At 37.6% G+C, this 27,388-nt stretch overlaps 1 long non-coding RNA gene across 1 annotated transcript; it reads right to left on the bottom strand.

Annotated features, from left to right (window-relative positions):
• Window positions 1-7,988: 7,988 nt before the first annotated feature.
• LOC137859916 (uncharacterized) lies at window positions 7,989-20,349 on the bottom strand. Its single transcript, XR_011098659.1, has 4 exons — window positions 20,042-20,349; window positions 19,730-19,872; window positions 10,828-10,987; window positions 7,989-9,057 (listed from the first exon to the last, which is right to left on the bottom strand). It is a non-coding gene; the product is annotated as an uncharacterized lncRNA (long non-coding RNA).
• Between the last annotated feature and the right edge of the window lie 7,039 nt (window positions 20,350-27,388).

Here is a 27,388-nt window from a genome sequence, read left to right as displayed (position 1 = left end):
TACACCCAGGCTTAATTATTAAGTGGTAGCCTGGCTGCAATGATTTGGATATTAAAACAAGCAAACAGAAACCTGTTGGCTTAATGTGACAGCTGTTTTGCAAATAAATGTTTTAAACTAGAGTTTTTAAATCCTAGATAGATATCTGGAGCATGGAGCATGCAGTGACACGTTGAGCAGTTTGAACCCTGCTCTCAGAGCACTGTTATTACTCTTCCTTGAAAGAGCAATCAGTTGATCCATTACTGTACCCTGTCCATACCTCCTTTCCCAAAGAAGGAATAATTGACTATATATGAAGAGATATTTGTCTAAGTGAGTCTTGAAGAAACACAGAAATTTTGCAGTTCCTGTGGCTAGCCTGTCTCTGAGCTGCAGTAGTCCCCTGGCTGAGAAGTTTTTTGTAACATCTAAACTGAACATGTCTTGCTTCATCAGTTGATAGTAAAAAAAATCCTGCAACTTGTCATCTTCTGATTCATAAGAAGCAAAAACTGAAGCACATTAGGATGCCAGGCTCAGTCCATGTTTAAAGTGATTTGAAGTTATGTGATGGTTGTTTATGACATAAAAACAACATTCTGAAAAAAACATCCAAACATAAAATCCTGAATTTGGATTCCTCAAATGTGCTGTAGATTCTCTGTGAAGTCTTGGGCAAGGCCCTTCACCTTTAAAGACTTCCTATCAAAAAGGTGTAAAAACTTGATTTTAGCAGCCTCTATTTATTATGAGAAATGATCACAAAATTTGCAGGTTTATTGTACATCCTTCCTTACATCTCAGCACAGTGGTTTAGGAAGGACTTAACTGCTTCACCATTAGGAAGGACTTAACTGCTGTCCTTGAATCATTTTTCCTTTTTTCCTTCCTCCACTTTTTTTCTCCTCCTGCTATATGTATTTACATTGTGAAGCAACAAGGGTATTGAAAGTAACAATCAGTTCAAGATGAAATCCCTGGCTGCTAGATCAGCAATTACCTTGTTTTCACAAGTTCTACACCAGTTTGAAATGTTATTTGAGGTTCAGTGTCTTTCAGATTAAATTGACATTTAAAAAAAGGAGAATATTCATTCTCTCCTAACCTTTGGAAATGACATTGGGTTCAGACATTACTATCTGCCTACTTGCTCTTATCATTCTCTACAGTGCCCAGGCTATTATTTTCTTTAACCTCTGATACGTGTTGATGAGCTGGCCTATGTGCCAAATACCAGAAACACTTTGGTAAAAGAGCAGTAGTGACCCAAAATACATTTGATCTTGTTTCTTGGCATTTATGTCATCATTATTTCACTGCATGAAAATGTAAAAAATAAATAAAAAATAAAAAGAACTCTCAGCTCCCACTAACATGAAGCCCTTCAAACAGAAATAGCCTGTGCAGTACTGGCAGAGGGCCAGCAAAGGACATTTGTCCCAGGGTCTTGCATAAATGCCAACCAGTTAATTGCATGTTCCCTGCACTTTTTTTTTTTCTTCATATTGAGGAAATGAAGCTTCATCCTCCTTACAATTGTTTTATAGTTGACTTTTGAAACATTCAATTTCTTACCAGAAAAATCTTTTACCAGTTCATTTGGCTATTCAGTATTCAGCTTCTCTAGAAGTATTGTCATTGGGTGAAGAGCAGCTTCACACTCAATGTAGACAAGATGAATGTTTGAGGGGAAACATTTTCATCTGCACTGAGGATGTACAACCCACTCTGTACTGAAGAGGGGATAAAGCTTTCAAGGTGTGGTAGGTACCCTACATGTCCCATAAATACTTTTGTTGCTTCACTCCCTAGGAAATGCCTTATCACAGTTGTCACTGAAGATCTGAATTTAATTTCCTCTGGAGTGAATGTCTTCCTCTGGAATGAATGATTAACTGATCCCGTAAGTAGAAAATAAGATTCCTGCCATTATTACTATCTTTTACTCTTTTTTTTTTTTTTATCTATTACAGTTACTTTTACTGTTACAATCTTACATCATTGGAAGGACAGTAAGTTATTCAGTGCCATCTGAAGTCTCTTCTTCCCATTTTTGATGTCTAAGACTGAGTGACCAACCCTCAGCAATTTCTTCAATGAACTATTACGAACACTACTGTCCTGCAAAACAAGAGAGTTGGGAAGTCCAGGGATGAAGCTCACCAGGAAAATACGTAAACCTTTCAGGAAATTCAAAGAACCTCTATTGAGAGCCCTCTATTAATTCAGGTCTTTTGCCAAAAGTATCCTAGCTCAGTTCAAGTATCAACCCCATAAATGGAGAAGGGCTAGAATATCTTTAAAATCCATTAGGACTCTACAATCATTTAATAATTATCTTCAAAATAATGCCAGTGACAGGATTAATTTTAAAACCATAGGTACAGATTATAAGTACCTTGAAATAGAGAGTCCAAAAGCAGTTATTCCAACTGCAATGGGTCAGATGCCCTGTTTTCTGACAGGGTACAATGTTGGCAATTCTATTAGCTAAATGTCTGAACTCTTGATTTCTTCTGCAAGCCAAATAATTAGGCTGAAATCCTCCATCAAGCTTCTGCTGTGAATTGTAAAAACAACACTCTAGCAGCTCCTTCCTTCAGGAAGGATCCAAACCACATTCTAGGGAAAAAAAAAAAAAAAGAAAAAAAAAAAAAGAAAAAAAAAAGTGAAATGTTGGCTGCTTTCATTACTAACTTCATTTTGATTAACTCTTAATGTGCTATTCATTGTTGGATTTTGTACCTTTACCTGATGATAGAACTGCAGCAGCACCATAGGACAATGGAAACGTTAAACCTGAATGTGAGAAACAAGGGATAAAAAGAACAGGGAAACAGCAAAAATCTACTACATTTCTGTGGAATGAGGCCATATACAAAATACTTTCTGTACGTAAATGGTAGTAGGTTAGTAAAATTTCATTATGTAGCTCTTGTTGTGGTTTAACCCCATCAGGCAGCTTAGCACCACCAGCCGCTCACTCACTCTCCCTGGGTGGGATGGGAGAGAGAATTGAAAATGAAGAAGTGTGAGAACTCATGGGTTGACATAAAGGCAGTTTACTAGGTAAAGCAAAAGCTACACATCCAAGCAAAGCAAGGAATTCCTTCACTACTTCACTACTTATCAGCAGACAGGTGTTCAGCCACTTCCAGGAAAGCAGGGGTCATCACACATAGCAGTTTCTTGGGAAGACAAACACCATCACTTCAGATGTCCTCCCCTTCCCCTTTCTTTACCTTAGCTTTTATTTCTGAGCATGATTCCATATGGTATGGGACATCCTTTTGGTCAGTCTGCCCAGCTGTCCTGGCTGTGTCCCCTCCCAGCTCCTGGTCCTGTGTCCCCTCCACCCCTAGCCCCATCGCTGGCAGGGCAGCACAAAAAGCTGAAAAGTCCTTGGCGCTGTGTAAGCACTGCTCTGCAACAACTGAATAATATCTTCAACTGAAAATATCAGAGTTACCACTATTTTCATCAAAAATCCAAGACACAGTATCATATGAGCCACTATGAAGAAAAGTAACTTTATCCCAGCCAAAACTTTGACAGCTGTCCATAATCTGTCACCTGGAAATGTACATAAAATTGTGCAAATGCACTTGGTGAATTTGTATTGGCCCAGCTTGCTGAAATCACAAAATAAGTCCAGGTCACCATGTATCTAAGGATGGAAAACTCAGGCTTTTTTTCTCCTTGGCATGCAATTGGATAATTTGTTACTGTGCAGCAAGTGACAACCCCAGATGGAAATGTTAGTTGCATTGTGCTTTGTTTTCACCCTAATTAGTTTTCTTAGTTTTTCACCTACCTTGGAGTAAAATGTACAAATATGAAGAATTCCTCAGGTAGGTGTGTGTGTTAAGGTACTCACATTGCAGTCGTAGGTGACTGCTGGAAATGTTGAACCTGAACTAACAGTTCCCCTGAGCTGTGACAAATGCAGGACAAGGGTCACCATGAAAAGGAAGCACTTTTCATTATTTTGCTGTGACAGAACAAAAATATTAGACAGCTGAGAGCCAAAACAGGTTTGTTCTTAGTCATTTACACATTTATAGTGATAAAATAAATAACACTTTTTAGCTATAGTTTTTTTCTATATTTATGCATTAGAATAACGCAGCTCTGTAATAGTAAAAACAAAAATTATAACAAAGCTAATGTTGTAAATGGAGTTAAATATATTTTATGGCACTTTTGATCTTTAAGACCTTGACTTTCCCCAGGAAACTTTACCAGGCTAAATGTTTACTTTCACAGCCTTTTTTCTAATGAGCCATTTTCATTCTTTATGCCATTTTCTGTGGAAATGATTAAATTCATTAATCAATGTTTGAATACATTTTTTTTTCTATGCTCTTGCATTGCTAATAGAGGCATAGATATATTTAGTTAATGTCCTGTTATTTTTAAAAATGATTGATCTATAAGCAAAGAATAGATTAATTCACTAAGAAATTCTTACTAAGAAAGGCTGAGGAGTTTCAGGCAAGAACAGATTCAAATTAAGACACCCTAATGTGGAATATGACAGGACTAAAAGACTAACAATATATGTCCAATAGAATAAGTCAAGGGAAGAAAAGTGTCTTACAATGTCCATTACTGCACTTCAGGCTGACTTTTACCCAATTATTTTTATCTTCAGCATAGCTTGCATGGATATTCCTGGCATGGCACATGACCTGTATCGGAGAGGGAATTTTAAGGGTCACTAGCCATCACAATATGTTACTTTCTGCCTTTGAAATGGCCTATAAGGTGAAGTACATTCAGGCATTATTAGTGCTGTAGAGGAATGAGAAGGAGGACTCACTAGTTAACTTTGGACATTAACACTGTAGCTTGAAGACCCCTCTCCAATTCTTCTTGTGAAACGTGTAGGCAAATCATGTGGCCTTGCTGCAGGTGCATATACTTCTGGTGCTGTCTACACCAGGACTCCAGGCCCTGTCAATATTGTTTACACACATTCTTTTGTTTAAATGCAGCCCCATCCCTGGAGAAGTTTGTCCACAAACTCAGTGCATTTATCTCAATTCAAGATCTTGTTCACGGCCTATGGCATTGCTGTGATAAGACAGCTGAGGCTTCCTGCTCCAGCCTTACCATCACCACAACCCCCCGGAAGGTCTACACTCCTGTGCCCTAATACTGTGCAACCATAGCAAGGTAGCCATGTATCCATCTTCGGATAATATCCTGTTCATACCATCACTGCCACGATATGGATTATATTCCCTGAAGAGAACAAGGAGGGAGCTCTAAGAAACATCAGTTTGGTTTTGACAATGCAGCCTCTTGTGTCCATTTCTCTTTTAAAATAGGCTCCTCAAATATCAGTGGAGTGAGTCCTTCTGTCTCTATTTCTTCAGTTGCTGCTGCATCTTTGAGACTAAATCAACAGTAGAAGACCCCTCCACCTGCACAAAGCAGCAAACAGCCAACACTCAGCAGGATGAAAATGAGGCCCTGCTTACCATGTGCAGCAGAGTAGGAGGCAGTGTGAGATCTGGAGTTGGTGGTAGGAGGCCAAGAAACAGGTGGAATTTCTAGTTTTGAAAATGTTTCAGCATCTTAACTGGTTATTCAGCTTAGTTTAGTTAATATAATTCCATTAAACATTTTTTTTCCAACTGTGTTTTGTTATCTCTGTATTAGTAATCTAAGTAGACTGAAATCCTAAGTCACATAATTCATTGTGACACTTAATTTCCCGGAGAACTCAGAACCTGCTTGCACTGTGGAAGTTGAATGACCCAGAAAATTGTGGCCGAGTGAAGATGTTTAACCTGGATGCCCCATGAAATGTTCCCATGTACTGTACTGGCAAAGATTTTTGTTTGGTTTTCCCTGAAAGACATATGTTATTAAGAACTGCAACTATTTGCTCAATATCCTTGTACTGACAATTCTGAACTACTTTTGAGAACTGGAAGAGTAGCCATTAGCTTTCTTGGGTTTTGTCCCTTTGTCACAGCTGAACATTTCTATAAACATTCCTTTATAATAGCTCTTTTTTATTCAGTTTCTCCCACCTTAAGAGTGAATCAAAACTAAGCATCAGTGTACTGACTTTTTTAACCATGGCTTTGTTTGACACACAAGCAATATGGGAGAGGACATCTTGCACAGAAATTGTTGGCTCAGCCCAGAGCACAAAAGAACTGTAACCTTGTACGTGAGGCATGGAAGAGGCTTTGTTGTGATATAGATAACTAGTGCTTCTGCAAAGAGAAGGCAAGAAAAGTACAGAGAAACAGATAGCTGATGTGGAACAGGGAAGCTAGTAACAACTTGAGCACCCTACGGTACCTTGTTCAACTTAAATGGAACATCCTTTGCTTTTGAACTGAAGTACATTCCAGCAGAATTTTGAAAATCAAACTTTCTAAACACTGTCAATAACTTTGTTAATCTATTAATTGGGCCCCGAATATAATCCCAAGAGGAAATGTAGTTTGTGATTATTTTAATAGATTGCTATTCTAATACAGCTCCAAACAGAGCAGACATTTACCCAGACACGAATATTATAAAATATTCTTAGTCTCGTATTGTTCCCATAGTCATAATAACATTCCGTTTCAGAGAGCATTAGGATGTGTCTAGCATAGCTTATGAACTAATAATTTGTTAGCAATAATTCAAGCCATGTCCTTCATTATCCAGAGGTATCCTGACAACAATAAACTACTCATTTTTTAAAGCAAACCAAGTCAGAAGTGCTATCAACATCTTAAGAAATATATCTATCTTCTGCCACTGAGTGAAGCAGTCATGTGGAAGGAAACTAGCCAAATGAATTAAGATGTCCCTGCATTTGGAATTTGCTAGGAGGGTGGTGAGATACAATAATTGCTGTAGCAATATTACTTTGGGCAAAAGATAGGAAAACAAGGGAAGTTTTAGAGGTGGTGTTTGTTTTTTGTTCCTGTCATAAAAGTAATTGACTTTAATTATCATAATAAATGTTCTAGCTGCTTTAGATAATTACATGCAGAGCCTTCCATATAGTTTAAATTTATGAGTGTTTGGGTCAGCACATCAGTACAGCTTACAGCTATACACGAAAAGAAAATTTTGCTCAGAGTACCTTCTTAGAGGTGTTGCTTTCTGAAAATATTCTCTCTTAAAGAAAATAATAATAATAATAACTTATTTCTATTGCACCGCAGGAAACATAGATGTTTCCTCTCTCTATATAACCTGTATAAAACTATGTACTCTGAAGATCTAACTTAACTAGGCTCAGAGTACTCAAAGGATGAGAACTTAGTGTAATACTTTGCTGTTCAAAAGGCCACTGTGAATCACACTGAAGTCGTTCCTTGGCCTGGTTTATGTGAACATAGATGAAAAGGATTCAAACAGAACAGGCATCACCAGGACATGCCATAATTGAGGCATGAAAGACAGGATTTCAGAAATTCTGACATTAATTTTACAAGCTAGCATGTACAAAAACTAGAGTTTTTGGAGTTCATTTAGGGCTACATGCAGTCTCTTTGCACAGGTGATATTACTAAATCTCTGCCAAAAGATCTCTGTGCCCTCAGCTCCCACTGATTTCCATTCCCCCTACTGCATTCTCTCTTGTACAGTACCAAAAAAGAAGATGTCTTTGTGGATCCCACCTGGAGAAATTCCATCGGCAGCCAGTTCCTGGCATGGGAGGTGGCAGAACTGCCCTTGTCCACACTCCCCCTCTGCTCTCCCATGAGCACAGGGGCTCATGCACAACCCTTTGCCCTGATCCCCTCTAGAGCTAGGCTGGGATAGCCCAGTTCCTATCACAGTTGAATTTTAGGCTCTTTTACAGGCTGAGCTCAGCAGTACATCCTTCTGTGCACCATTACTGCCCTGTTTCCTGGGAATTAAATCAGCTCTGATCAGTTCATCTCCTTTCGTCATCTAATTGATGCTGCTGGCTTGCCAGTCACTGATCTGTCACCTTACCAGATAATACTGAAAACCAAATGCACACCTGAATCCCAGGCCATATGCAGATTCAACTAACGCATTTTTCCATCATAAAATGGTTGAATGCAGGAAACTGCTCAAATATTAAAAGCTTCTTCATTTGTGATTTTTTTTTTCTTTATCTAATCTCTCCTCCATAACAATAATCTTCTTAGCACGATATTACCTTCATTTTGGTGTTTGACATCAAAATAGGGGTAAAACAATGATTTCCACACAAAGAGAATGCAAACTTGTGCAAAGCTGTTTTCTTCCATCATGAGGCCACAGAGTTCAGAATTTTCATCTGGGAAGGTTTGAGCTGGAAGAACTTCACAAGCAGTCTAGCACAACCATGTTTTTATTTATGCTTTTTGTTTTGTTTTGTTTTTTCACTTAACCTTGTACAGTCCAATCATTTTTCTTCCATTGTGCCATCAACCTACGAGCTAGATGCTAGCTTCTCCAGTGTTCCCCACATCTGAGATTGTCCTGAACAATTTGATTTCCTGCTCAATTCTTTCTCTGTCTCCTACTCAAATGTCTGCTACTTACACCTCCAAGGGATCAGCTTTAATCCACACAGATTAATCATTTCTTAATTAGGCATGTGTTTTGTTTTGTTTTTTTTTTCCCCTTTTTAAGAGGTGTGAATTTTAATCACTTAATTTTACTCTGTTATGAATAAAAGCCCTCATACCTGCAAAGCTTGCAGTATGACAAATATTTTAAAAAGCAGTTGAAGACATAGCAGAAGGTCCACCACAGGAAATACCTTCCAGAGTGCAAGATCTCACATCTTTTTTTTTTTTATTGCAGTGAAACCTTGTAGAATGGATTTCATTAAATCTTTAAAACTAGAGTAATGTTACAGTGTGGTATAAACACCTTAATTTTTAACACAAATATGTTCTTCATTTATGCATCACAAACTACAGTAACCATGTTTTCCTTTCCATCCAGTCAGATGGTAGTCAGAGGAGGACTTTTGCAAGTGGGGATTTGACTGAAATAATTTACTCTATGAAGGACATTGAAATTGAGCGATGTCTATTCACCATGCTTCTTGTTCTTGTTGCAGCTTCATGCTGCAACACAGCAACTGATCTGCTCCAAAAATAAAACAATAAAATAAAATAATTAAAATAAAATAGCAAAGAACAAGTAGAAAATTTATATACAGACAGGAGTCTGTTGCTCTCAGGATGTTAGATTACCATATAATCAGAAATATGTGGCTAAGTTTTTTGAAGTACTGAATGATTTCATGAAATCATTATGCTTCTTCAGTACCTATGCACCCTTAGATCAAATAACCTGGTTTCAGCCTTCAGTATTTTGCATCAACATTAGCTCAGGAGAGCCCTTTCTTATAACTGGGAATAAAAACTCCTTTTTGCTCTTTGTAACATGGAACATCCTGCATTGGCTCATAGGATGAGCCAATTGGTCTTGTCAAATTGTTCGAACTCATATATATAATATTAATTTTCTTGGAGAAAAAAAAAGAAAAAAAAAAGATTTTACACAGAATTGATTTTACATTGAAAGTAAAATCAAATATACCTTGATGATTTACATCTCCACAGATCCATGCAACAGCACATGATTTAAAATTCTGTATTTAGTTAACCTCTGAATCTAGGTTGTAGAAAATGTACTTTCCTGAAATACCATCTATCATCTTTTGTTTCTTTTTTGAATTGCGTATTCAATAAAATGCCTTTTCAAAACATCCTAAATTATTCATTAATTTGTGCAGAATTTAGAACACTGTTTCAGACCATGTCAATATATTTCTTATTTTTTTTTTAATAAAAATATAAATTACTTTGAAATTGATCTTTGCTTAGAATTCACACTACACTTTTTGAAAACAGCAACCTTCCATATTAAAGTGAGAATATGGTCACTGGAGTTTATTATACATAAAAAAAAAAAAAAAAGAATGCATTTGCTAAAACTGCAAGATTTTTATTTTGCTTTTAGATTGACAGAAAATTATTTGATTTTGCTTATGGATCAAGAGAGCAAACAGAATATTAATTGTTCAGTAAATTCTATATTAAATTTTAATGCTTTGTATTTGTGAGCATTTCACACTTTATCATCATTGTGGGAGAAGGTGGAGATACGTGTTCTAAACCTGAACTTGGAGCCTTCTTGTACATACTCCAGCCCTCTAGCCTAAACCCCAAGTTTCAAAGTGCAGCTGTTGGATGATTTCATTTTGGAAAACATAGACATCCTTGAACTTAGATCTGGGAAAATGGACTTCAGGGAAAATGAGCTATGGAACTCCTGTTTAATGTCCAATCTGAGACACGTTGAGAGAAAAGCAGCATATCCTATCACTTTTCCCTTCATCCACATACTTTCTGGTGACCTTGCATTTAAACTGAATTGTACTGCTTCTCACGGCAGAGTATAAAGCTATAAACACAAGTCACTTTTTGCTAACATCGTGTGGTAATCTATAATATGACCAAATGAGAGCTGACAGGAAGCGAGAGGACTTCTTCTGAAACGTGAGTGAAAAAGGAACAAATCATCTGGATGGAAAGCTGCAGATATAATTTGTATTCATTGGGCACTGCAGAAAGGAATTAAGGTGGAAATACACTTTTCAAGGTATGGGGGAAATTCTTCCCATGTTGTATAGGATCCACTGGGGAGATACTGTCCTCTGTAAGTACTTGCAGTAAATTTGGGTAGTATTAGATCTCTTTGGAGAATGAATATAGGCCAGCCATAGCATATCTCTTTGAGATAGTGAGAACAAACTTGATTGTGTGTCAAATCAGATACCCACCCCACTTTCAGTACCAGATGGGAGCAGAAGCATATAACCTCTCCATGTATTTCCTCATTTCTCACCTTACAAGAGACCTGAGATATGTGCCCCTTCAGAAAAATCCACCTCCATTATTAACAATTCTTCCTTTGTGGTTTGAGAAGCACCACTCCTCAAGGGGTTCAGGCTTTTAGACATAGAAATCTTCATATTCAGTCCATGATGTCTGAGTTGCATTACTACCTGAAAATGCACAAAAGTGGGAAAATCTTGACAAAAGCAACAGACGGTGACAAAAAAAAAAAAAAAAAAAAAAAAAAAAAAAAAAAAAAAAACAGACATGGATTTCAATGGATTTCACAGCCTTTTTAGATTTTAACAAAACTTTGTCTCTGACTCTCCTCTCCTCCATGAGATTTTTGCATAACAAGCTTTAGGAGCAGTCTCATTATCTCATGTCATAGTCAGTATAAGCCATCTCCACTGACACTCAGTTGGCCGAGTTGAATGGATCTGAACTAGTTAAGGTTTATCTCTGAGCAAGGTGATACCTTTATAATGATGCCATGTGATCAGTGGCCTTAGCAAATGTAAGAAAACGAGGAATTTTCTTGGCGCCTCACTGACTGTATTTTTAGGATTACATCCCATTAAGATTGATGGGGTGATTAGCATAATTAAGTCAGTTGGCCCTGGAGCTTTTCTTTGCAAAGCAGCAATTACTAATGTTTTTTTCATCCTCGCCTATGTCTTCTCAGAGACATCTATTTTGCGTCAAAGAGAAAGGCAATTTTTTACCCCAGAGCAATTTGGCTTTAGACCAAGCTTTTCACAGCTTTGTCTCAGGACACTGTATAACATCACCGTAACTAGAGATGGAGAAGAACAAATACATAATCTGGTCCCAGGGCACAGCCAGAGACAACACAGGATTGTTTAGCCAGCAGACTTACTCATAGATTGTACCTAGGTTGGTTTTAATTGACCTTGTATTTAAAGAATCATCCCATAGACCTCTGACATGATGAAAACTGAGCCTGCACCTTCTTTCACTTTTCTGTTTTTGTTTTTTTTTTACCCCTATACTTCTGTCCTTTCTTAACACAGATAAAAGAAAAACCGTAACCTTGATTTTATCATGGAATGCTGACTCTTATAGAAATAAGGACAGCAGTACTGTTTGCTCCTGAAATGAAGGTTGTGGGGTTTTGTTTGTTTGTTTGTTTTAGTTTTTATTCTTGAGGTGCTCTCTTATATCCTCATAGTGCTCCATCCAAGCAAGTTTCTTGCTTTGGTCTCCACTTCAAAATCTTGATGCACCTTGGAGAAATGGTGTCTTAGATGTTACAGAAAAATCATAACCATCTTAAGATTTCACAAATGACCCACAGGGGAGCAGGAAATTGGACCAATGGTTCCAATAATCCTAAAGAGCATCTGACTGTTGAAACGCACTTTGCCCTTGACATGGAAATTGTTCGAAAAGCAAAATGACCCAAGATATAGGTAAGCCAGCAAAGTTCTTTATCCTTTACAGTACAGGAGAGGTAGGAATTTCTTTAACCCTTCTCCTAGCTTTCAGTGTGCCCCTGATAGGATGAAACAGTAACCTCATTGAAGCTATTGGATAAGTGAGCAACAAGCTGTTTGCTAGGTGTTATTTAGTGCTGAATCCCTTTAAATCTATTCTATTAATAATAGATATTGTTATGAGCATGTCAGGGATTCAATTACTATTTGTTACTAATGTTTCCATGTCATGATTGTTTAATCTTATTACAGAAGTATATTAAAACCTTTATTAAAACATTGCTCAGTCATTTGTCAGGTCTTTATGAACAAATTATAAAAGGAACTTGGCTGTAAATTGACCTGCTCTCATGTCCGATGTTGCTGCTCCTCTGACTTCTAGGTATCTACCTCTGCCTGTGGTTTGCTCACTAAAAATAGCTCCACTCCCATATTTTCTGTCTGCAGGGCTAACCCCCTATGGCCACATATCAGTGATGGGGAGCTCTCAGGAACAGAGCAAGGATGTAAAGCCATGGCTGTTCTGCAGGGCAAACAAGAGGACCAGTGGGGTCTTTGTATTTTTCTTACCAAAATGTCAGTGCAGTCAGTGGGATCCAAGTTCTCTGTTTACGTGAGCACAACTCAAGACTAAATCTGTTGAAGAAATATGAATTTTTAAAAAATAAGATCATATTTTTGAGTACTTCGGTGTATGCTTCATCTCCTAAAAACTCTCCTCTTGCCTTTTGAATGTAAAGAATCTTGACACCAATATGTTGAGTATTCTGAAACTGTGTCCAGCTTTCCCCTTCTACACATCTGTTTTCTTTCCCATTCAGCATGTGCACTGCAATGAAGGCACAGCTCTGAAAAGATCAAAACACTGTTTACTTCTTGCATGAGCAGAACTCATAAATGAACTTATTGTCCCCTCAGCCTGTTCAAAATCCAGGCATCACCAACAGCCATGATGATTGCCATTGACAAAGGTTTTGAAGATCATGAGCAAATAGGTCTCATCTTCTAGGAAGTGAAAATTGTACCTGTCTCCCAAACATGCCATGATTAAGAGAAAGATCCTGAGCATCCAAATGTAAACCTCACTTAAGGCTGTTTCCTGAGGATCTAAACTCACAGCACCCTTAGATTGGTGCTGAGTATAAGGTACAGGCATTAACATGGCATGCATGAGTAAAAGAATTATTATAGAAAGAAAGGCGTAAAGAGAGAAAAGGTTATGTCTTCTTAAGGGTGCTGCCAAAAGAATTTAGAATGAGTAAAAATTAGAAATGTATTAAAACTAGAATTTAAGAAACGTTGAGGACGTCTTAAATGTCACAGAAACAGAGTGAAAAGACTGTAGGGAGCTGGCAGTTTAGGGTCATATGCACTCATGCGCTCAGTCTTTTATATAGAATGTGTGCCGAAAGTGCTATGGGAGCTCTCAACCAAATCTTTTGAAAGTGCATGTGTGTTATGTACTCACGGCGTGTCTGTCACATAGTTTGGAGCATACCCCAGAAGCATGTTCCCATCAGGATTTCTATGAAAATTTGTCTTAGGGAAATTAATCTGCATGTACCAAGGCAGTGTAGAGGTGTGAACTAATGCAAAGGAAAGACCTGTGGGTTTGCATTAAACATATATATCTATATTTGTATATATACAGTGTATATATAAATACAAATGCAAATAGTAGTGTAATTATATATGTAAATGTTACTATAAATATAAATATAACTATAATTACAAATATAAATATAATTATGAATATAAATATAAGTATATATATGTTTATATATTTAGATATTTTTTTCAAGACAATTTGCTAATGAAAACATAGCTTCTGTGATACAGGTTTAGAATAATCTCCTTAATTATTTTGGATGTCAATTACATTTAATTAAACTCATGCTTACAGCCAGAAACTCACATGGACCAGAATGGAGAGGCAAGGGAGGGGGAGAAGCTGCAAAATTACTTGGCTTCTCCAAGAAGCCGTTACTTGGCTTAGGAGATCTGATAGATGATAGGATTTAATCAAGTCTTAATTGTCTTGAATTTGAGGGTTATAAAGGATGGTGAAGGCCTCTGTATAGATTGGAAAAGTGAAGTCAAATGTTTTATCCATGTATCATTAAGAGAGAAGAGACTGGAGTTGATTGCTAGGAATTATAAAAGTGCTGGCAGTCAATATTGCTTTCATTCCAAACTTATATTGATGACTTGACTTCTGGGATGTTGGGGTCATTGCAATTGCTTTTTTTGGCTAAGCAAAAGCAAAATCATATAATGATCGGCATGTGGTTGAAAAATTGAGAAAAAGATGACCAGTGTGAGAATATAAAAAAGGAGAAATATTGGGGCAGATGGAATCCAGTAAGGAGAAACTGAGATTAAATAGTAGAAAGATAAAATACATCCCCAGCAAGGTAAATTTCCTCTGAAATGCCAGCATTTTTATGAGACTTCAGTCTCATAAAATAATAAATAAATACATATATAATAATCTGATATCAAAGGTTTTCCTTAAAATAGAAGTTCTTAAAACTTGTAAGAATCAGATTAATATTTTGCTTGCAGAATATGGGATGGGAGATTCAACAGTGTTTCTTCCCCAAGGAAAGCAAATGTTCCGAGCTATCTTATTGATTTTAATAATTGTTCACTCCAACTTTAAGATTTCTAAATCTAATTTATAATATACAACCTATAATTTCCTCTTTGTCTTCTTCAACAGAAGAAAACATGTGAGGGAAAGCTGATGTTTTGTGCCCTAATTAACTTAGCTGTGTTATTATATCACCTCCATGTTCTTCCAAGGAAAGCAGAGGGTTTGGCAAACCTCGAAGGTGTCCGCTGGACTACCACATGAGGGACTAGCATTTTCAGACAGTCTCTGGCTGCTTCTCCACCTGACTTTTCTTTTTCCCCACTTGAAACAAGCTTGTGCCTCTAGAATAGCAGTAATTGACCCCAAAAGGGGGGGGGGGGTCAAAAATTAAATTAAATTAAATTAAATTAAATTAAATTAAATTTAAAAATCTACCTAGATCATTAATACCAAGTAGTTAAAAGTACTGCTCGGACTCAGTTTTTGTCCCAAATCCACTGCTGCTGCTAGCTCACTGGCAGGAATGAGGAAGGGTGAGTTTATTCTGCCCTAATGTCCAGTCTATGGAAGAGCTGAAACAGTACCCCCACAGCTGTTTCTGTGGCATACTTGTAAATTCTCTGTGCTGACATTTCACATGGATCCAGCACCTGGTACAAGGATTCCTCATGGCTCTTTAATACAAATACTCTGATCTGACACAAAGTAAATGGAGGAACAATGTTTTCTGAACCTCAAAATTGAGTTGTGATTGTTGCAAATGCCCAGATATTCTATCCTTGTTACTTGACAAATATTGTGGAGGATGATTTTGTTCTCCTCTTTGTATGAATGTTGGTGGATTTTTAAAATGGTAAGGAATGAATTTAAGCATGAAGTGATGGAGCCAGATGGAGTATCTCAGCCAGACATTAGACTGGAAAACCTAGAGCACCTGGAAATATATCTGTGGCAAAGAGAAAATTACCACCATATCATGAATGGGGCAAAGTGTCTGAATTCCTGTAGTGCTCCTGGATAGAATATATTTAATATATATTCTATCTATAAGCAATGAGTGCCCTGATTGTTTAAGCTAAATATTTGTGGTGATCAGAAAGATTAGAGGAGAGTTAGCTAGAGACTTAGGCTTGTCATCTTTCATATCAGAGTTTCAAACTGTAGACTCTATCTTGCAAGTAGAGCAATGAAGTCACCATGGAGGCCAACAAGACTTTCTTAGGATTTTGCAGTAGGTTTAGCAATTAGAATATAACGAGTGGTACAGAGGTTAGGGTGGGTTGCGAGAGACTTTTTCTTAACATGTGTTAAATGGTTGCCTTCCACATCTTTCTCTCTAGAACACAGTAATTTGCCTTAATGCTTATTTAACAGGCAGCATTACAGAGTAGCAAAAGCAGTCTCAATGAAGTCCAACAAATCTCTAACCCATCTGTTCACACAGCATGAATCCCATGCTCCAACAGCAGGACTGAGAGCAGCTCAGTGCTCTCTGCAGCAGCATCACAAATGTGAAGCTTTAAATGTGATCTCTAGCCCAGGAATGACCTATGGCAGAGAAAACTGGAAATGCTAAAATGGATCAGCAGATGGTTAGCAACTTTAAAATAATTTATGTTTATATTTTCCTCTTTCCCAGTGAATATTCATTTTCCCAAGTGAAATACCATATTTCCTCTCTTTGTTAGGGTATGCGCCTATGATTTAATTGTGACTTGGCTCCAACTTGTGTTCAAACTATCGAAACCAAAGGCACCTGTTGCACAGTATTCTGTGCCTATCAGTGGTCAAAAGCAGAATCTGCGGAAGACTTACTATGAGCATGGTTAGTTACTAACATAACATCTTACTTCCATGTTGTCCTCAGTTGAGCATCAGCAAACAAACACTTGTGCTTATTTTAGTACAGTTAAATTCTTAAAAGTGTAAGCAATCTCTATGAAACTGCTGCATTTTACAAGACCCCAGGGGTAAGTCAAGGTATCTGCAGTCAGCTGACTGGTGGTAATTTACTGTGCCATCATAAAATGAACTTCAGGGCTGAAACTGGGTATCACTTTAAATACTGATGCTCAAGACTAGTGCTGAAATAAAACATTATGGAATAAAAATCTTGTCCCAGATTTTTGGTTTTATGCACTTTTTATTACAGCAGCTGCAACAGCACAGCTGGGACCAGAATAGCAGCCAGATGATGAAAAATGGTTTACTGGAAGAGTCCCACTACCAGCAGTTATCAGGGAGATGTGGGAGATGTGACTGTGTTCGTGGAACCTCTCCTATCACAGAGAGTCTTTCTTCATCTACCACCCCACAAAGCACCAAATCATTTGAAATCCATGTCCTGTTTTAGGAGAGACCCTGAGTTCAGGATGGTTCAGATCCAAAATTTTGCTTTGGTCCAAAGTGGAGACACATTATTTAGAAGTGACTTTTATTTCAGTACCTGACCATCATGAAGTTTGAGATTATTATATTTTCTGACTTTATTTTATATCCTGTTTTATTTATACTTCTCATTACTGTATCAATACCCTGTTTATTATTTATTTCATTTTTATTTTCTGAGCAACAGAATCCTGACAGATGAACAGAAAGCCCTCTGCTCATGCCAGATATACTTCTGCATGATAGACTTTGGGCAGAGATTTTAGTCTGAATGAAGACTTAACAGGGTGCTGATTGTAGGTTTGTGCACAAACATATGTCTGATCTGGGCAGTCAAATACAGACCTCCCACTGCCTTTATTTCTGCCTAATGCCATTCAGAATATGCTGCAGTTTCTTTAAATATGTTTTGCCCACGCACATTCTTCTATAATACTTAGCTGTCTGAAGCAACTTTAAACAATTCATAAAAATTAAGTTACCATGGGGTGAGTGAGAAAGATCTGCTTTTAGCTGCTTTTAAACTACATGGATAGAAATGAGAAATGATACTGTCAAGCAGGGATGTCCTCTCTTGTTTTCAGGAATTGTCTGCTACAGGGTTTGCCACCGCAGACCTATTGGGCCAGATTCTGATTGTTCTTTGAATGACAAAAGAAAAAAAGGCAGTGTGAGAGAGATCAGAGGCTACAGGGATGTATACATCTTATTTTGAAGTATTTCTTTCTTTATTTCCTCCACTGTAGGTATCAAGTTAATTTAACCTGCAACTTTTTGAACAGCTTTTAGGAAACTGGGCACTGAAACCCAGCTGAACATCCTGACTGAACATTAGGGAACTGGGGTTTCTAAATGCCTTATAGTCAGGGCCAGAGCCAGTAGAATTGCTGCTTTGGATTAATCTTCAGAAGCACATTAGCTGAGGCAAAAGAGAGCACTACATGGTCTATCCCAATGACAAAATGTGGAGTTTTAGGGTAATTCAAATACCCCCACTGCTGAATCAGGGCCTGCAGTAACATTCTTCTTAAACTTCTGTAGATTTTAAAACCATACTGGACTATAGCTAATATATATAAAACAGGCATTTCAATTTTATTTGGGAAACTATTGATTTTAGTCCTTACAGCTGTAGTATTTTCTAGGCATACAGTTCTGATTTAAAGGCTCCCAGCACTGGAAAATTTGCCGTATTTCCTTTGTCAGTCAATCTACTAATTAACCACCTTCACTGTAAAAATCAATAACTTAGCCCTAGCCTAAATTTCTGTTAGCACCATCTCTAAAAAACTGCATCTCATTGTGCTTTTCTCTAATAGATGATTCTGATCTAGTTTCTTCAGATACTAGAAACCCTCCTCCATGCAAGTGTAAAAGAGTATACGTCATACCACAGTTATGCTGCTTGTAAGGTTAAAGGCTTAGCTGTAGCCAGGCTGCTGCTTTATACAGTGTGTGATAACTCAGACCTACCATTATAAACACTAATCCTACCAGAAACTTATTATTTTGTTTAACAGTAAACAAAACCATTAGCACAGTCCACTGGAACATTCAGACTAGAATCCAACTATCCTTAAGTTTTCACTGCTCTTTGCACTTTCATAGCGAGAATCAATCGATATTGTAAAGCATTATTGGTATTATGATGCTTATACTCAAAATGTCTCTAGGATTTGTCCTGATAGCGCATATCAGTGTGTTTGTGGAAAGCTCCCTTTCCTGACTGATGTAATTAGAGGTCTATGGTATTAAAAGAGATCTTTATAGTTATGGCAAAAAACGTTCTGCTGACTTTGATCTTTTACTCAGGAGCTTAGGCAGGAACTTATTTTAAAATTTTATTGAGATAAACTAAAAAAAAAAAAAAAAAAAAAAAGTTCACTTGGCCAGGATTTTCAGTTGCTGAACAGTACACTACTACAGAAGCAGATGTCCCAGTATCCACAGGCCCCAGAAACATGAATGCTTTAATTTTGCTGATGTGGTCCTGAGTTTTCTAGGTGGTATTTTGAAAATGCTAGTCCAGAAGAAGAGTAAGATTTTTTGTTTTTTGGACACGGATATAAGTGTTAGATCTGTGTTTATACCTGAGAAAGTTCTTTCCTCAAGGGAGGAAACCATTACTGTATTAAATGTTTTAAAAAGTGTTAAATGTACTTTTCTGAGTCACCTGCAGAAGTTGTAAAGACCCCCTTGCCTCTACCAGCAAAAGATCTCAAAGATAGCTAAATATGCCAAATCATGGCACTGAGGGAACGCACACATTCCAAGGAATCAAAGCTTCTGACAAAGGCATAAGACATAGTGTTTTGGAATATATCTGGGGCATTCCCCTTGGTGTTCAGTCTTGACAGATATATGAGGTTTCTGCTCCTACTTAGAAAACAAACAAAAATCTTTCCAAAACAGTATGGGCTCTTCCCAAGTTTCTGAAATTGTATTTTATTTATGACAAAGATTTTCCTTACTTGGCTCAGACAACTCCTAGCTTTCACAAGATCTTCAAAATTCTGGACAGGAGACTCTGTTGTCCTGACCTTTCCATTCATTGTCTGATTTCATGCATGGAGATGTGAAAATCTCACTGGAATTGCCAGACAAGTCTTCAGTCCTGTGAATTTTAAAGGGATATTCTAAAACACAAACACAAGTTGATTTCAGAGAAAGTATTCAGGCTTACTGCGCTTATGATCCTGGAATTGAGCATGTAAAAGTGTGACACAGGATTAAGGAAAACAAATTTCAGATCTGTAAAAGTTTTATTGTTTCAGTATACCTACCTTTATTCCGAGATGGAAATAAAGCTGTCAGACAGATCCATGCACCTACAGAGCACTGTAAAAGTTCAGCTACTGACCTAAATTTCATAAAGTTCCTCTATATTTAAAAGAAGGTGCCAAAATTCACATTCCTACTTCAAACCAAACTCCTGTCTGAGCTGACAAACTGAATGTGTAGGTCTAGATCTGAACTTCATGACCCCATCATCTATATCTATTTACACATTTAAACAAGAACTTTAACATGTCACAATCCACATTGTCAGAAATTGATGAGTAGTTTTCTAGTTAATTAGCTGTCAACCATTTTTAAATAGGAAACTGAGGATCTATGTTTAAAATATGTTAAACGATTCAGTCACCTTTGTTAATTGGGTGTCTCATCAGGAAAATTTTTCACCCTGTGGTGCAGGTTTCCTCTTAAACCAAGCCACCTGCACCATTCATTTAGTTGACAAGGGGAGAGGGCTCATCTCTCATGATGACTTGCTGCTGTGGTAGCCATTTTCAGCAGGACACTCCCATTTTTCTTGAGACATTTCTCTTCTATCTTTAGCATCACAACCAAAGCCCAGGACCATTTACCTTGTCAAGCTGCTTGCCTCCTTGGTAGAAGAACATCAATAACCCACCAACCCTGGAATTATTTATCTCCAAACTTGCTGAGCCCTTGGTTACTAAATGGAGAGTCATGAAAAATGTCTGCCTAGTGACACCATGCAATTCGCCATCCTGTTCATGTCAGACACTTTCCACAAGAAAGAAGGAGAGGCTGCTTTCACAACGTACACCAAAGCAATGATAGAGAAAACACCAGGATACTCTGCAACCTGTTGTAACTATCAGGACTGCTGCAGTTATACCCATTAGAATATATTCCCAGCTACAAAGTGAATCAAACTTTTGTAGGGAAAAAAAAGAAAAGTATTTTAACTGTGAAACTTATATTTTGATAATGGCATATTATCAGGAGATTAGATTATTGACTTATTTGATTTATGGCTTTTGATAAAATACACATACTTATGTGAATTGAGGTAGTACACCTATATTAATAAGCTCTTCCTGTTTATGGCTGCTTATAGATCACTTTTAGGTCACTAGAAAGGGAAAGGTATGGTAGAATATGCTGATGCATGATCCTGTGACTGAGTTCATCCTCCCCTTTGACTCTGTTCAATCTTTGATGAGTTCTCTGTGCTTGAGACCATCCCCTAGATTTTCTCAGACTTCATGCCCTGCCTGCAGCCCAGCCTCTGATGAAATGTATTAGCTTTTCAGTTCTGCAAGAGATTCAGGTTGAAATTCATCCAGGACAATTCAAGATTAGTGGCTGAAATTCCAGCTATTCCCCCACCCCTTTCATGGTCCTGGAACTGGAAGCCCTTTTTGACTTGATGCATTTCAGGATTAGATTCATCAGTGGTTATAATACTCAGAGTACTGAAGTCAGGCTGGTGTCTGTTAGTGTCCTTTAATATTGTTTTGTCAGGGAAAGAAAAGTCAGACACTTAACTAAATGGGTAAATAAAATACTGGTGGATCTGCTTTGCAAACGAGGTTGTCAAGACTTTTAGAAAGAAAAAGCTGTGGGAAAATAAAGAAAATTAGAGGGGACTGCTTTTAAGGGTCATGGCAGGTGTTTGCAAAGGATGAGGGACAATGTTAGCAGCTTAGCTTCCTATCCAGCTAGACTGACATTCTTACTGTTTCACTTCTCCCCTACATTCCTTCCATTACATGGTAATTTTCAGTGCATGCATGCACACATCTGACCTGGATAAGCCAGCTTTGAAATGGCTGCAAAGAATTTGTTGCATTCTAGTCCTTCTGCTGTGGCTGCAGGCAGATCAGCATTCAGGGGAGCCACATCCACTTCTGCCAGGTCTGACCCTGCTTAATTTACACAGCTATGAAGATCTAATGAGACGTTTCAGAAAGCCGCTAATACCACGGGGTATTCATGTTGTCACAAGGCATTTTGATTTGCTAACATGATATAGGAGAGCAGATTAGCGTCCTGTGTATCCTATTAACATCTGAGTGGCATAAGAGAGCCTGGGTTCAGGTGACCACCAGGGACTTCCTATCTTGGCCCTGCTTCTGCTGTCCCTAGTTAATAGCTACAGACAGGCTTGAAATCCAAGAGCATGTTTTGAATTCTCTAATAAACTACTTAGGGTTTGAACCAATGGTTCAAAAGAAATCTAAGTTTTAAAAAAATACAGGGGCACTGGGCAAATATTGAGTTTCACTTCTTAGACTGTGGTGCTTCCTCTTCACTATCACAGTCTTTCTATTTTTCTCCTGTTTTTTTTTTTTTTGTTGTTGTTTTTTTTGTTTTTTTTTTGTGTTTTTTTTTTTTTTTTCATTCACAGCTAATCTCCAACACACCTCTTGTTCTATCTTTCTTCCCCTTATTCCAGCTCCCACAGATAACATAAGCATCCTCACCTCTTTCTCTGAGCCAAATGCAGATTGTTGTACTTTTTTTGAGAAAAGAACTTCGTAAGAAATGATTAAAGCTAGGCAAGGAGAGGGACTAAACATGGTAATGTGTTGGGAAAACAGGCAGTTCAGGATTAAACCTAGTTAAGAACATTAGTCTGATCTTGGCCTCTTTCCTTTCTGAACTGTTCCTTTGGTAGCAATACCATGCCATCATATACAAAGAAATCTGATGCATTAAACTCAACTATCAGGCATTTATTACCAGGCATTTATTACCAGGAAAGTGTTGTGGATTTGAATGGAGCTTATAACTTTTGTGTACAGTTGCCTGTTGGCTACACTATTATAGGGGGCATGTCAACAGCCAAGTCAGGTATGCAGGTGTCAAAGGTGTCATGGCAGAGGACTTCAGAGACAGTTATGTCTGTGGAAGATGCACTCTGACAGCACATATAACAATAAAAACAGACAATTACAAAGTATCAGTTTTTTGTTTGTTTGTTTGTTTTCCCCAGAAAGCCTCCAAAGTGGTTGGGCACCTGACAGCTGAATTCCTAGAAAAGAGAAGAATTAACAGCATAACTCTGCAAAGACACGATGGGAGAAAGAAAAACAAGAGGCCCATTCCAAGCTGCTGTTTTTCTGTCCAGGAAGAACCTGATCTGAACAAAGCACCACTTAGCAAACTTCCCTTCTTGAAGTATAAAGTGCTGACTTCTTGCATGGTGCACGTTGTGGTCTCCCTTAATTTCCTTGAGCCTTTCTGGGGATGATGCAACCCTCAGATCTGATGCCAAGATAGAAATACATCAGGACTACTTCATTACAGCTGCTGAGAATACCAAAATGAGGCTCACACTAGTTACAGCTGTTATTCTCACATGATAAACTTTGTAAGTGATGTATGTATGCTATGAATACACATAGTGTGTATGATGTGTGATATAAATTACTGAAACTTGTTGATTTTTTTTTTTTTTTTTTGGTAGCAAAGTGTTAGGAGAGACAGAAATGAAATTTATGAACATATATTTTTTAAGTTCAGTAAAAATGTGTTGTACTATTCTCCTCTCTTCCCCACCTTTCACCACATTTGAACAGCCAAAGGAATAGAGCACATGGTGGACCTACTGTAGAGAGCAAATCATAGATATACAAATTTAAGTTTGTGAACAAAACATAAACATATGTTTGGTATGGTCTACTCAGTTCCAAAACAAGCGCAACATAAGATACTCATATTCTTGTGTCTGAACAGAAGGAATTAAAAAAAAAAAAAAAAGAGGGGGGGGGGGAGGAAGTACTAAATTTTATTTTATTTTATTTTATTTTATTTTATTTTATTTTATTTTATTTTTGATACAAGAGGAAAAACCTAGGAGACCGTGTTGTCCTTGGTTCCCAACCTGTAACTTTGTTCTGAAACCAAGACCTCACATTGTCCTTTTGAAAACATCCATTAAGCTCTCTCAAGAACAGAACCTCTACGAGGCTCAAGAACAAGGTAGTAAGAATTGTGGAAAACCACAGATTTAACCAAAGCCTACTTCACACACACACTTGGTAGAATTGGTATAGCTTTTATCCTTGTGGGTACTTTCTATGGTGTGACATACCAACATATTGACCAATGTCTAATGAGATGTTTTAAATGGAAAAGTAAGTTATCATATCACCACATTTCCTGTCATCTTAGTTACACTCTGGACTTACTGTCTCACTGTTGGCTTGCTGAAGGAGAGAACAATCTCAAATTTAAGATTTAAGGAGATGCATTGTGCAGTTTCTGGCTTAATTAAGCCATTAAGATTTTTTTAGGGGTTTAAGCACAAGCAATTCAAATACATAATTCAGCAAGTACGCTGGCTAGTCTTGCACTTCGCTTGTTCTGAGGTGAAACAGATTGTGAGGGGGGAGACAGCTGTGAGAACATCCTGTAGAGTCAAAACGAGCCAGTCCCTAATTTACATTGTGGCCTCAGAGATGAATTAATTAGACTTTCCTAGCTTGAAGTTGGCAATAAGCTCTTCGACCCATGCTGGGCATACACACTCTGTCTGGCATGGAACTGGCACTGTGGAGCAGGAGGTATCGATTTCACTGCTCAGAGAGATTATCTATAGTCTCTTGAAAATGAAGAGAAGCAGGGGAGAAGTAGCTGTTATCAACTGGTCTGCTGGGAAGTGCTAAAGTGACCTTTGCTCTTTTGGGATCATGGTATATCAGCTGCTTTCATAGCCTAGCTAAAACAAGGAATGGAGTAGTTTCTGTACAATCTTAAAAGTAAAGGTTAGAGTAAGATACAGAATTGTGTGAGAGGCAGAAGCTGTATCCTTTCACGGGAATAATGACAATAAAGGAAAAATCTTCTTGTGTGTGTGTATGTGTGTGCATGTGTGTAATGAAAGAATTAATTATACATAAGGGCACTATAAAAATCTGTAATGCTTTCTTACCAAAATATAAAAACACACTATGCTTTATCTGGTACAAAAGCTTTCCATTTGATGAAAATCAAAATTTCAAGCAAGCAAGTCTAGATTTCCTTTTCTCTTCCTTTTACTAGGATCATACAAGCTTGCAGGGAAAATGGAGACTGGGCAGCAACTGATCTCCACTAATGGTCACAAAACTAACCAACAATTTCCAATTTTATCCTATCTATTTATGTCAAGCTGAATCATCACTCCTTCTAATATCTTTGGAAATATGTTTTTCTCCGTGTTCATCTCCTGAAAACAAATAAGGGCAGTCTTTGGCATAACTACTGCTGTGGCACACACATGATAAAACCATGAGCCTTCTCAGTCTAAGGGGATTTCTGTTACATATGTATGTTTCTGTCCAGGTTTCCCCTTATTTTTAAACACACTGCAAAAAAATACTCAACTTTCTCCCAAATGTTTGTTCCCTGGCAACTGCTGAATTTTCATCAGCAGTTTTAATGCAGAAGATTAACTAAACCCAATGAGCTCAGTGATGGATAACAGAAGCAACTGGTTATGCTGGCAAGTCCATCCAAGCAGCTTTATTAACAACTGTTGAGATTGATGACTCCAATTTTTTTTTTTTTTGCAACAGAAGACCTCTTCAACAGAGCTGTGTGGGTGGGTGTTGTGACAGGAAACATATTAAAGGAGAAAGGACCCTGATATCAAGAGCACTAAGTGTTGGTTGCTGGATTTCCAAGACCTTTCTGAATGTCTGGTACCTGTGTGGGAGAATCACATGGCTGGTTGCAAATGGCTTGTGGATTATCTGGGTGTTTGGGTTATCACTGAGCTTTTGGGGTATGATGTTATTGCTTGTCAGAGAACAGTCAGCAAAGCAACAGGAGATGAAAATAATATTTCTTCTTGATTGTCATTTTCAGAAGCTGTGAATGTTTATATACAATCAGTAGTCACAAGAGAGGACTTCTTAAGACAACGGTTTGAGACATCTAAGTCTTAGAAACTGGAGTTTGGGTGATCATTTTGGTTAAATTGCTTACCATTTTAGCTCTAAGCAGAGTTCTGCAAAGCTTTTGAGTCTAAGTACATATCTGATGCAATTATTTTAACTAAAATACAGAGCTTAAGTAGTATAGTCAGTAAGAAAGTTCTGCTCTTACAAGACAAAGTGAGAATTTGACAAATCTGTCTTCAGTTTTGTACATATTTATTCTATCTGCAAAATACACAAAATATATATTTTAATCTTTTGTCTTGCATCTTCATACACTAAACTGTGGGAAAGAGACAGATTCGTTCTACATGTTCATCACCAAATATTTCTGAATTTTGCTTTGGAAATTAGAGATGGTGCTACATTGCAAATAACTTTAAAGATTACTCTATTATTTCTTGCAATTCATGCTGATTGGATCAACTAATATTTCTTTATTTTGAGAAATAAGCATTCCCTAAGAAAAGAACCTTCTCTAATCAGTTATCAAAGACACATCCTAACTGTTTTTCTCTTGTCATTTTGTTGCTACCATGCATCTATCCACTTTCAGCTTTTGTTCAGTGTCCAAAGGGAATTTCAGCACTAACCTGATCCAAAGTTTGCAGAAGTTGCTGCTGTTACACCTAGATCAGTATTACAGATCATCTACCACCACCCAGATTCCAGTTTTCAGCTATATCACATAGCTTTAAAGCTGCTAAGCCCTTTTTTTTTTTTTTTTCTCCACTGGGAAGTGACTAGTTTGAAATGATCAAGACAGTTTTCTGTCCAGATGTTCCAGAAAGCTTCCAGAAGCATAAAACTGATGAGTGGGTTTCAGGCTAAGACTTTAGGCGTGATCTAGTTTAGCCAATCTTAAGACCATTTGGAAGCCTGTAAAATGTAAAGTAAAGCAAATATAGTGAATATACCTTTCTTTGACTTGGACAGACTTCTGCAATACACTGAAGCCCATTAGCAATAATAGGAATAGACAGAGCTTGCCAAATTCTTGTAGCCTAATTAGGCTGAAATTCAAATTAGAGAAGTCCAGCTGCTAAAAGTATAACTGTAAAAGCTAGAAAGAATCACAGGTACGTTAGAGATCCCTATACATACTGTTGAAAGGAAATCTTTCTGGCAGGCAAAACATAAAAAGAATTGCTCAGTGATTGTTCATCCTACTGAAAGATTTTACCCCAGGCTGTAATGCTTCCAAGATCTGCAGCAATACAAGCGTCAGACTCGAAGATAAAGAGGCCTGGGGCAAGTGTGTCTTGTACGCTTCATAGAACAGAAAGTTTGAAGTTTACCACAGACTTTTATTTTCTGTTGGTCAGCTTTATTTCATTTTTTTTTCATGTTTGCAAGTCTTCTTTCCACCTTTCATTCTTCATTCTCACCCTGGAAATAGACTGGGTGTTTATGCTCTAACAAACTGATTCAGAGCTATAGGGAAAAGCCTTC

The sequence above is a fragment of the Anas acuta genome, chromosome 7, assembly GCF_963932015.1.
Source record: "Anas acuta chromosome 7, bAnaAcu1.1, whole genome shotgun sequence".
Lineage (NCBI taxonomy): Eukaryota > Metazoa > Chordata > Aves > Anseriformes > Anatidae > Anas > Anas acuta.
The sequence above is the reverse complement of the archived record's forward strand: the minus strand, read 5'-3'. Positions and strand labels throughout refer to the sequence as shown.